This window comes from Choloepus didactylus, chromosome 3, assembly GCF_015220235.1.
Source record: "Choloepus didactylus isolate mChoDid1 chromosome 3, mChoDid1.pri, whole genome shotgun sequence".
Lineage (NCBI taxonomy): Eukaryota > Metazoa > Chordata > Mammalia > Pilosa > Megalonychidae > Choloepus > Choloepus didactylus.
Genome location: NC_051309.1, coordinates 81004820 through 81016970, shown reverse-complemented (window position 1 = coordinate 81016970; position 12151 = coordinate 81004820). Strand labels below are relative to the sequence as shown.

Sequence of the window (12151 nt, the reverse complement as noted above, 5' to 3'; positions counted from 1 at the left end):
CATCAGCAACAAACCAGGTGAGGAAGCCCAACACCTCTGCATCCTCCCCCAGCTCCTCAGGGGGCCCTGAATATATACACTTTTTCTCCACCCAAATTACTTTGGGAAGTGTTGCTATTTCACTCTAACCTATACAGACCTACCATATCTCACTTCCTATTCAAAGTTCCATGTAATTGTGGTGTTTGAACAAACTGATTGTAGAAGCTATACTGTTTAGAAAATATAGATCGTACACCAAATAAACATTCCTTCCCTTGGTCTCACATGGAAGTTAAAGTTTTAACACACAGTCAGTTTCAACCTTTACCCTTTGGCCTGATTTGCTCTTGTCTTAACCAGATTTGCTTCATTCATATCTCTAACTGAAGTCTGGGTTCTTTTTAAGCTTTTTTTTTTTTTTTTTTTAAGTTTGCTGTATGCGTTAATACTGACTTTCATATCTGCCAAGTTCTAGCTCTGAGTTTCAGGTGTCACACAGATACCCAATGTTCCAGAGACCAGTCAGGTTATACACCAAGGGATCAACATCTCAGAGTTTGAAGATAGCTATTACAATTCAGAAATAGATTTGACTGCTGCAAGAGCTTACAATCTAGGGACCATTACAATAACCATTTCCCTGTTAGGCTGTGCTCTAAGATTCAATTCTGAGTTTACACATGGTAGTTAAGTCCATATCGGTGAGGCATTATAGTGTTTGCCTTTGTTTCTGGCGTACTTCACTCAAAATGCTGTCTATAGGATCCATTCACCTCCTTGCTTGTCTCACAACTTCACTCCTTCTCGTAGTTGCTCAATATTCCGTTGCATGTACACACCACAGTTCACCATTCTGTTCCTCAGTCAGTGTACCCTTAGGCCACCTCCACCCACTGCAAATCATGAATACTGCCTCCATAAACATCAATGGGCAAATGTCCATTCCTGTCTCTGCTCTCAGATCTTCCAAGTACATACCCCATAATTCTAATTTACAGGTGGCTCCCCACTTATAAATGGAACCTCATTGAACAAATCACTTGAGAATCCATTGTTTTCCACCAAAATAATGTTTTTCATGATAGATTCTATATTTCAAGTTCATTATGATGTAAATCTATTTTATTGGGCTATCCTAGACCTAACTAACCTAATATTTTTCTAGGGAATAATGTATCCTGGATCTTAATTGGAAATGTCAGGAATATATCCTTTTCTCTTACTCACTCTCTTCTCAACATGATGAGCCACAGGAACTTTGCCTCTTTCCCGATCTCTTTAAACACATCCAACCCCCAATTACTCTGCTGCTGTTAAACAATAATGCTTGTTCTTGGCAATTTCCAGGTGGGGCTTCTCCTTACTCCAAACCTGCTACTCTACTCTCTTTCTCTAACCCTTGGATTTCTGCTTTTGAGGCCTATTTATGGAGGCCTTGGTTTTGGCAATAAGTTCACATGCCCCTTTGGTTCTCCAGACTCAACAATGGGCTCTGCATATTCTTCGGATTTTGGAAAGTCCCCACAGGAATAGGTAAAAGTTTTCCTCCAATAGTCTCACTGTTATGGAACTCCATCTACCAGCTGGGCTGATCCCTGGCATCCCTCCAAAATAAGAGCTCTGGAAATAAAGGGGTCTGGGATGGGGAGAGAAGGAACAACTAGAGCTACTGGAATTCCATGAATCTAGAATGTGGACTAGATTAAAGGGGAAGCATAGTAGAATGGAGGGATGGGAATGAGGGAACAGTATTATTACCAAAGTCCTAATGCAGTTTCCCTGCTTTCTTCTCTATCCTTTCCTGTTTCCTCTGGAAGGACACAAGGCATTCATCTGGTATAAATTCCCACAGAAAGGGACTGACCTGCTGATACCTACTGCACAGATCAGAGTTTGTCTGCCCGAGCTAACTGTACGAAAAAAACAGACTTCTCCCCTTTTCTCCTGTTCCTGGACTAAGAATCAGTTGTTTTGAGGCTTCCTAATGGTTATAACCACTAGTCGTGATGGGTAAGTAGACAACAAATGTTACTTATAAAGGGCAAGTTTTAAAAGTCTCACAATAACCATTCTCCTGGCATTCAATGAAACATAAATTAAATTGGGCTCTAAACTTTCTTAAGCTTCCTTAATAGCCTTCTCACCAGGACCCACAGATTCTGTTTACCCAAAATTATTTCACAGGTAACCTTCTTTTACATTTTCTATTTTCCAGAGAGGCCTGGGTCTGAGAGTTATATAAGTCAGAACTTTGAAGCTGCATTTCACTTCCCTGTTTTATCACAAAAGAAGGGAAGTCAAGTGTGCTTTTCACTGCTGCTTTCCCACAACTCTGCCACTTTACTAAATAGGTTAAAGAATTTTGGTGAGAGTTACATGATCTCTGTAAGTCTCCTTTTCTTCTTTCAAAAGACAGTAACAGTGCCCTTACTTACAGAATTATTATGAGGACTAGGAAGATACTCTGTACAATGCCTGGCACCTGGTAAGCACTCAAGAAATGATGGCTATTATTATCGTCCCCTTCACCTATCCTGTTAGCCACATTTCTCTGACCACAAGTCCAACTGCTCACCATCCCATACGGTAAAAATAAGGATAAGGAAGTGAAAAACAGAAAACCAACTAGGTTGTGGATGCCTCTAAGATGTAATCAGGAACTCAGGAAAATCTTAGACATAGGAAAATGATCAGAATATTCTGTTGGCTTTTTATTAGAAAGAAAAACAGCCTTCAGCATAATGCACACAATAAAATTAATACCTAGCCTATATAAATATTGAAAAGATGTTTTTGTTTTGAATCCAAAAGAAAGCCATACAAGTAATAAGATAACGTATATAAAATACTGAGAAAACAACAGCATCATTATTACTATCAGCCAACAAAAACTGTCCTACTCCTCTTTCTTATTTACTCACCATATCTCCTATTTAAAACATTACTTTAGTTAACCCTTAATTCAAAAGGGCAAACCATGTATACTGAAATGTTCCTTATAAATGGCCGATTTACTTACACTCTGCAAGAAAAAAAAAGATACAAGTAAATCCAATGCAGCTTCATACCTTGCAAATACAGCTTCTCTAACATTCACATGCTGGATTCATCTCTCCAGATTAGATTCTCTTATGCAATAATATTCTCTTTACAAAAAGCCTGATATGATACTAGACAAATCTATTTTCCCCTTCCCTCCAGCTTCTCTGAGTAGCAAAAACAATAATGGTAAATGAAGCTATTGCACAATTTTCCTTCTTATTGAATCAAGCTTCCTCCAGTTAGTTGTTTGAAAAGTTGCTCATTGCTACTCTCTCATATGTTTCTATGCCTTAACAACAGACATGTTGTTTTCCAATGAGGAAAATTAACATGAACATCCACAGTGACCTCGCAGTTGTCAATTGCAGTCATTTTCCAAGCAGCCAACAGAAAGCCAGACACAGAGCTTCTTTTGTTGTGAGAAAAACAATTTCTCTTAAGTTTATAGTGATATTGAAGCTATTGTGCACAACCCACTGCTCCTAGCTCAATACATGCAAATAGCAGCAAATATTCTGTGTGGAATGTAGATGACATGGAAAAGAAGGTTAGACTATGTAATGACGTAACAGAACCTGACTGCTTCCTCTTCTGGGTTCTAAATTTTAACATACTAAGTTTTTTACTTTTACTTATAATTCTAAAAGAAAGTAATTAGTTTCAAAAACATATTCTTTTATCCTTCTAAATTATTACTATGAAAACATATAAAGCAATTTCTCTTTGACACTTATTAAGTACACTATATCAAAGTTAGCATGGCAGCAGACTTGGAACCCCTCTTCATGAGCTGGCAAAAAGAAACATTCCAAAGGCAAGTAAATATAGTTCTTGATAAAACAAACATTTACAAACACTGCTTTTACCTGATTAAAAAATCAAATAATGACTGTTATTTGACAACTCCTCTTTAAGAAAGGTAGAAAAATGTTTTCCTTTCAGACAAGGAAGGGAAGATTCAACTCTTAATGAACTAATTTCCAAGGAAACAAAAGAGCTTATAAATTATTATCTCACCTATACCTTAGCTGTTCTAGGAAACTCTCTTCTGGGCAATAAATTTAATTAGGCTAATGGAAAACCATCCAACTCCAGAAACAGAACACAGCCTGGATTTGAGCAGCATGAACACTTAATATTCAATATGGAAGACTTAAGATTGTTAAGACGTCAGTACCACCCAAAGTGATCTACAGATTCAACAAAATACCCATCAAAATTCCAACAGCCTTTTTTGAAGAAATGGAAAAGCCAATCCTCAAATTCATATGGAACTGCAAGGGGCCTATAATAGACAAAAACCTTGAAAAAGAAGACCAAAGTTGGAGGTCTCACATTTCCTGATATCAAAACTTAGAACAAAGCCACAGTAATCAAAACGGCGTGGTACTGGCATACAAATATATATATAGACCAAAGGAATAGAACTGATAGCTTAGAAATGAAACCACAGACACCTATGGTCAACTGATTTTCAACAAGGGTATCAAGTATATTAAAATAGCCTCTTCAACAAATGGTGCTGGAAAAACTGGAAGCCACAAGTGCAAGGATGAAGTCAGACCCCTACCTCACATCACATAGAAGGCATAACTCAAAATAGATGAAAGACCTCAACATAAGAGCTAAAATCATAAAACTCTTAAAAGAAAGCATAGGGGAAAACTTCTGTGACTTTGGATTTGGAATGACTTTTTAGATATGACACCAAAAATGTAAGGAAAAGAAGAAAAAAAAAATAGAAAAACTATTTTGTCAAAATTAAAAATTGTTTATACATCAAAAAACATTACAATGAAAGTGAAAAGGCAACCTACAGAATGGGAGAAAATAGCATATATGCTAACCATATATGTGATAAAGGTTTATTATCCACAAAATATAAAGAAATCATACATCTTTACAACAAAAAAACAAACAACTGATTTAAAATGGGCAAAGGACTTGAATAGACATTTCTCCAAAGAAGATGCACAAATGGCCAATAAGCCATTTTGATATTGAGAGGAGGCTCAATATCATTAGCATTAGGGAAATGCATATCAAAATCACAATGAGATTGCAGGCAAGACAGCAGCATAGGAAGGTGTAGAATTTAGTTAATACTCTGGGACAACTAGCGTATAGCCAGGAACAACAAGTAAACAGTCTGGAACAACTGCTGGGGGACATCTGTGACTGGACACACACCATACACCAGTCTGGAATGGGTGGAATGGCTGAGATCGCAGCATAAGAACTGTAAGTAAAGCTCTCCAAACTACAGAGCTGGTTCCCCTCCCCCACTGGCATGGCAGGCTGGGTTGGAACACTTCCCTGTGGGAAAGTCTATTAGGAGGAAGGAAAGGTTGTTCAAACAAGCTCCAACTGTGGTTTTAATTAATGAATCTGGACTACAGAATACAAGCTATGAGCACAGATAAACCCAGAGCAAGCAGGAAAGGAAACTGGAGGTTTCTCTGAGCAGAGAGGAGGCAGGGTTGATGGAAAAAAATACATAAATAAATAAAAACAGAGGCTTTTGGAGTCAACTGAGCTCAGAATACTGGAAAAGGGCTGTGTCATAAGAAAAGGGGCACCAACTCTGATTCTTGACTGGTAACTGGCTGGGGACTGGCTCTGAAAAGGGGATTTCTTCTTTTTTCCTTTTTTTTTTCTCTCATTCTAAGTAGCTCATTAGAGAAAGCCTCAGCATTTTCAATTGTCAGCACTCACCCAAGCAAGAGTGGAGTTATGATAGGTAGACAAAGGAAGAAGTATAGGAGATAAATCCTTAAAGGACTTATCTTCCCTAACAAAAGGGGAGGCAGGGCCCAGCTCAAGCTGCTCTCCCTTAGAGAACTCAGACCTAGGGCCTGGAAAAAAAAAACAGAAACATTTTAACTTTGGCTTCTGACACTCTCAGCTGTGGCAGGGATAGGTCTACTGAGAATTAAAGGTAACGCACCTCTTTATGCTGGTGGAGAGCCTCAGGCTGACAAGTGCCATCTGCTGGGCAGGACAGGAAAAGCACAGCATCTAGAGGCCTCACAGGAAAGTCTGACAACTTTCTGGGTCTCATCCTCAGGGAAACTTGATACTGATTATACCCTCTCCCTGAGACATGGGCCCGTCTAGTCTGGGAAAATCTGATCAGGGTAATCAAGGAAACCAGATACCTAGACAACAAAAAATTACGAATCACACTAAGGAAAAAACAAAGATATGGCTCAGTCAAAAGAACAAACTTACTCTTCAAATAAGATACAGGAGTTAAAACAACTAATTAAAGATCTTTAAACAAATATGCTAAATCAATTCAAAAATCAAATCAGCAAGTTGAAGGAAGACATGGCAAAAGAGATGAGGATATAAAGAAGGCACTGGGAAAACATAAGGATGAACTTCAAAGTTTGAAAAAACAACTGGCAGAACTTAAGGGACTGAAAGGCACAATAGAAGAGATGAAAAACACAATGGAGACATACAACAGCAGAGTTGAAGAGGCAGAAGAAAGGATTCAGGAACTAGAGGACAGGATATCTGAAATCCTACACACAAAAGAAGATAGGGAAAAGAATGGAAAATATATGAGCAGGGTCTCAGAGAACTCAATGAGAACATGAAGAACATAAATATATGTCATGGTTGCCTCACAAGGAGAAGAGAAGGGAAAGTGGGCAGAAACAATAGTGGAGGAAATAATCACTGAAAATTTCCCATCTCTTACGGAAGTCATAAAATTGCAGATCCAAGAAGTACAGCATACTCAAAAAAGAACAGATCCAAATAGACCTACTCCAAGACACTTAATAATCAGATTATCAAATGTCAAAGACAAAGAGAGAATTCTGAAAGACGCAAGAGAAAAGTGATCCATCACATACAAAGGAAGCTTGATAAGACTATGTTCAGTTTTCTCAGTAGAAACCATGAAGGCAAGAAGGCAGTAGCCTGATATATTTAAGATACTGAAAGAGAAAAACTGCCAACCAAGAGTTATATATCTGGCAAAACATCCTTCAAAAATGAGAGAGAGTTTAAAATATTTTCAGACAAATATACACTGAGAGAGTTTGTGAACAAGAGACCTGTCCTGCAAGGAATAATAAAGGGAGCACTACAGGCAGACAGGAAGACAAGAGAGAGAGGTTTAGAGAAGAGAGTGGAAATGAAGACTATCACTGGGAGTAAAAAGAGAGAGGGAAAATAAAATAAGATAAGATATGACATATAAACTCCCAAAGTCAAAATGGTAGACAGTACATATTATGTGAGTGAAATTAGCCAGAAACAAAAGGATGGTACTATGGACTCACTAACATGAACTAATATTGATGAGCAAAATTTGAGAGTTATAGTTGAGAACACAGGTTATCAGGAAATGGAAAGAGGTTAGAAATTGGGCATTTGATGCTGAAGGAGTACATACAGGAAAACAGGACTGATTGTACAGATCCAGAAATTGATAGCATAATACTGTGTGATGGTAGCACAATATTGTAAGTACTCAGAAGAAAAAAGAGTGTGAGTATGGTTTAAAGAGGAAGGCCAGGGGCATGTATGACACCAGAAGGAAAGATAGAAGATAAAGACTGGGATTGTATAACTTAGTGAAACCTAGAGTGGTCAATGACAGTGATTAAAAATACAAATGTAAGAATGTTTTTAAGAGGGAAAACAAATGTCAACATTGAAAGGTGTTGAAAATTGGGTGATACAGGGAAAAAAATAAAATCAATGCGAACTAGAGTCTATTAATGGCAACATGTAAGATGCTTCCATTAATTGTAACAAAGGCAATATACCAAAGCTAAATGTCTATAAGTGGGGTGATATAAGTGAGCGATATGGGATTCTTGGTGGTGGTGGTGGTGTCTGACCTTTTCATTGTATTCTACTTTTTTATTTTTATTTTTCTTCTTTTATATTTTTACTCTTCATTTTTTTCTCCTTTTCCTCTTTCTTTGTGGAAGAAATGGAAATGTCCTCACATAGACTGTGGTGATGAATGCATAAACTGTGTGACTATACCGGCAATCCTTGATTGTTTAGTTAGAATGAACTGTACGGTGTGTGAATAAAACTGTTTAAAAAATAAGCAGAGGGATACAGTGTTGGGGAAAATGTGGAGAGAGGGATGTACCTATTCACTGTTGGTAGGGAAGTAGAATGGTGCAGCCCATCTGGAGGGCAGTATGGTGGTTCCACAGGAAGCTAACTATGCAGTTGCCATATGGTCCTGCAATCCTATTACTGGGTATGTACTTGGAAGAACTGAGAGCAGGGTCATGAATGTATCTTGCACACTGGTGTTCATGGGGGCAGTATTCACAATTCGCAATGGATGGTGGTGGCCTAAAGGTACATCAACTGATAGAATGGTGAACTGTGGTATATACATTCAATGGAATACTGAGCAGCAGCAAGAAGAAATGAAGTTGTAAGGTATGCACCTAAGTGAATGGACCTTAAGGACTGTATATTGAGTGAAATAAGCCAGAATGGAAAAGACAAACATAACACCTCACTAATACGGACTACCTATAATGTGCAAACTCTGAGAATTGAATCTGAGTGCATATGTTATCAGGGGAAGGCTTATGGTAAAGGTTCCTAGACTGTAAGCTCTTACAGCATTCACATCCATTCATGAGTTGTAACAGTTATCTCTAAATTCTGAGATGATGAGCTGTTTGTGTATAACCTGGTCAGTCCCTGAAACTTTGGCTATCTGGGTGATACCTGAGACTCAGAGTCAGAGATCAGCAGCTCTGAATGTCAGTGCTACCCCATAAAACAAATGTTAAAGAAGTTGAAAAAGAGATAAGACCTTAATTAGATATATGGACAAAAAGCACTTGGTTAAGACTAAGGTAAAACAGACTTAAGGAAAAAGGATGATATTGACTGTGTTTCAAAACTTCAACTTCTGTGTGAAATGAAAGGAAGAGATGTTTATTTGGTGGAAAATCTATATTTTCTGTAGCATGCTATATAATTTAACTTGTATGGTCAGTTTACTCAAACACCACAATTACATGGAACCTTGAATAGGGGGTGAGATCTGGTTGGTTTGTACAGATTAGCATGACGCCCCAATACATCCCAGAGTAATTTGGGCAGAGAATACAAATGTAGTTGCAAAGGCCCCTTGAGGGACTGGGGAAAAACGGGAAATATTAAACTTCCCCACCTCGGGTATTCCTGATATTCTCACAAGCATTGGGACCACCACTGCAGTAGGCCAAGCTCTCAATCTTGGGGCTTCCCCTTACGAAGCTTGTTACTGCAAAGGAGAGGCTAAGCCTACTTATAATTGTGCCTAAGAGTCACCCCCAGAGAACCTCTTTTGTTTCTCAGATGTGGCCTCTGTCGCTAAGCCAATACTGCAGGTAAACTCACTGTTCTCCCCACTACATGAGACATGACTCCCAGGGGTGTAAATCTCCCTGGCAATGTGGGACGTGACTCCTGGGGATGAGCCTGGACCTGGCATCGTGTGATTGAGAAAGCCTTCTTGAACAAAAGGGGGAAGAGAAATGAAACAAAATACAGTTTCTGTGGCTGAGAGATTTCAAATGGAGTCAAGAGGTCATTCTGGAGGTTATTCTTATGCATTATATAGATATCCCTTTTTAGTTATTAGTGTATCAGAATAGCTAGAAGGAAATACCTGAAACTGCTGATGGCAATCCAGTATCCTTGATTCCTGAAGAAGACTGTATAACTATACAGCTTATATGGTGTGACTGTGAAAACCTTGTGGCTCACAATCCCTCTTTCCAGTGTATGGACAGATGAGTAGAAAAAAAGGGGACAAAAAGTAAATGAATAATGGTGGTGGTGGGGTGGAGTATGAGATGTTTGGGGTGTTCTTTTTTACTTTTATTTTTATTCTTAATTTTTTAGAGTAATGAAAATGTTCAAAAAATTGATTCTGGTGATAAATGCACAACTATATGATGATACTTTGAACAACTGATTATACAGTTGGGATGACTGTACGGTATGTGAATATATCTCAATAAAATTATATTAAAAAAACCACAATGAGATACCACCTCACACTCACTACAATGGCTATTATTTAAAAATGGAAAATAACAAAAGGTAGCCAGGATACAGAGCAAAAGACACCCTCATATGCTGTTGGCTGGAATGCAAAATGGTGCAGCTGTTGTGGAAAACAGGTTGGTTGATCCTCAAAGAGTTAAACATAGAACTACCACATGACCTGGCAAGCTCACTTCTGGGTATTTAGCCACAAAGAACTGAAAGCAGAGACTCAAACAGATATTTGTACACCAATGCTCATAGCAGGATTACTTATGATAGGCAAAAGACTGAAGCAACTCAAAATGTCAATGCTCACAGCAGGATTACTTATGGTAGTCAAAAGACTAAAGCAACCCAAAATGTCATCCTCAACAGATGAGGAGACAAACAAAATATGGTATATCCATACAATAGAATATTATTCAGACATAAACAGGAATGACAATAAATCTTGAAGACATACTGTGTGAAAAAGGCCAGATACAAAAGGACACTGTTTAATTTCACTTACATGAAATACCAAGAAAAAAAAATCTAGAGAGACAGAGAGTGGATTACAGGTTACCAGCTGCTGGGAAGAAAGGAAAGTGGAGTTATTGCTTACTATGTGCAGAGTTTCTGTCTGAGGCCATGAAAAAGTTTGGTAATGGATAGTAGTGATGGTAGGCAGCACAATGTAATTAACAGCACTGAAGTGTACACTTAAAATGGCTAAAATGGGGCATTTTATGTTGTGTACATGTTACCACGATTTTTTTTTTTAGAAAAAGTAAAGCAAATTGAACTGTTAGTAACTATTTTCTAATTCTCCAATCACTGGAAACCAAAAGATTATTTCTTTCTCTTTCAGAGTACAGATAATTGAATTTCTTTCATTATCAGAATTCAAAGTTCAGTAATCTCTCATATAATGTGTGCCATTATATATACATTCCTTCTTGCATGCTGACAAGGAGAGGGGAGGTCTATAGATGGCTAGCAGTTGCTCTCTCAAACATGGGAAAGGCAGTGGTCACTAAAAACTGTCACGTCTTTACATACACACTTGAGTCTGCAATGTCTGGAGTAACACATATCAAAGATGAAGTCATCCTTATGAAACATAAATGCTGGTTTATCTACTCTCAAATACCAGATTGCATTAGCAGAATACAACTTTTAAAACTAACTTGCTGACACTATGTCATTGTTAGAATGTCTAAGTCCCAGAAAAAGATTAAGTAAATGTTAAGAAATACTCTTTTTATGAATTCATTGTCACTTTAGAGCTCTTTCTAATAACAATAAAATATGCACCATTCTTTAATTTTTTTGTTATTGCTTATACAACTTTTTCCAAGCATTTTGGGGAAGAATATAGCCTTTCTCAGTGCCTAATGGCTTCCTTCAATATAGCCTATAGGATTTGTCTGATTTCTGGGAAGAATATTTTCATAATATTATAAGAAAATCACAGAAGTAGTATTCTATTAAGAGTACCTGAAAAAAATCCAATGGTGGCTCACTAAATGCTTTAATCCCTTTACAAAAGCACATTACTTACTGTTAAGAGTTAAGGATTCTACATTAATCTATTCAATCTATTCATATCAGCTTGGCAGTCTTCCCTAGGAGTGAATCATCTGCTTCTATAACAATGAACAACAGGATTCTGTGGTCATACTGATTTCTAATAAATGGAAATGTCAGTTTTCATTTCTAAACCACTTTTCACTAATTTAACTGGACAAAATATCCTTGATATTACTTTTTTTTTTTTTTTTTTTGCAGGCAATATACTATTCAGTCTTAGAGATTGAGTTGGGAATTATCTTTAAATACTTTGCATTAATATTTTTCCAACATTTTAAAATTATATATTAATTGTATAATTTGGAAGCATTACTAAAACTTCAGATGAATCACAACTTATAGAATTTTTAAGCTGGAAGGAACTTTAGTGATTAGTTATGGAAACAAGATTCATTTCCTAGGATACTCCTTGAAGCTCATAGAGAAACTTGTTTGAGTGCGTGAACCTGGAAATATCAACAGGAAATAGTCTAATTCTAGAAACAAAGGAAAAGGCAAGACCATTAAGAAGGCATAG

At 37.4% G+C, this 12151-nt stretch overlaps 1 protein-coding gene across 4 annotated transcripts in view; it reads right to left on the bottom strand.

Annotated features, from left to right (window-relative positions):
- ART3 (ADP-ribosyltransferase 3 (inactive)) overlaps positions 1–12151 on the bottom strand; it is a 161540-nt gene that overhangs the window by 100207 nt on the left and 49182 nt on the right. The window contains exon 1 of one of the 4 annotated variants that reach the window (XM_037830008.1): positions 3051–3186. The exons of the other annotated variants lie outside the window; for them this stretch is intronic. The gene's annotated coding sequence lies outside the window, so the exon portion shown is untranslated. Of the gene's footprint in view, positions 1–3050; positions 3187–12151 lie in introns of those variants that run through there. 4 annotated transcript variants of the gene reach the window in all.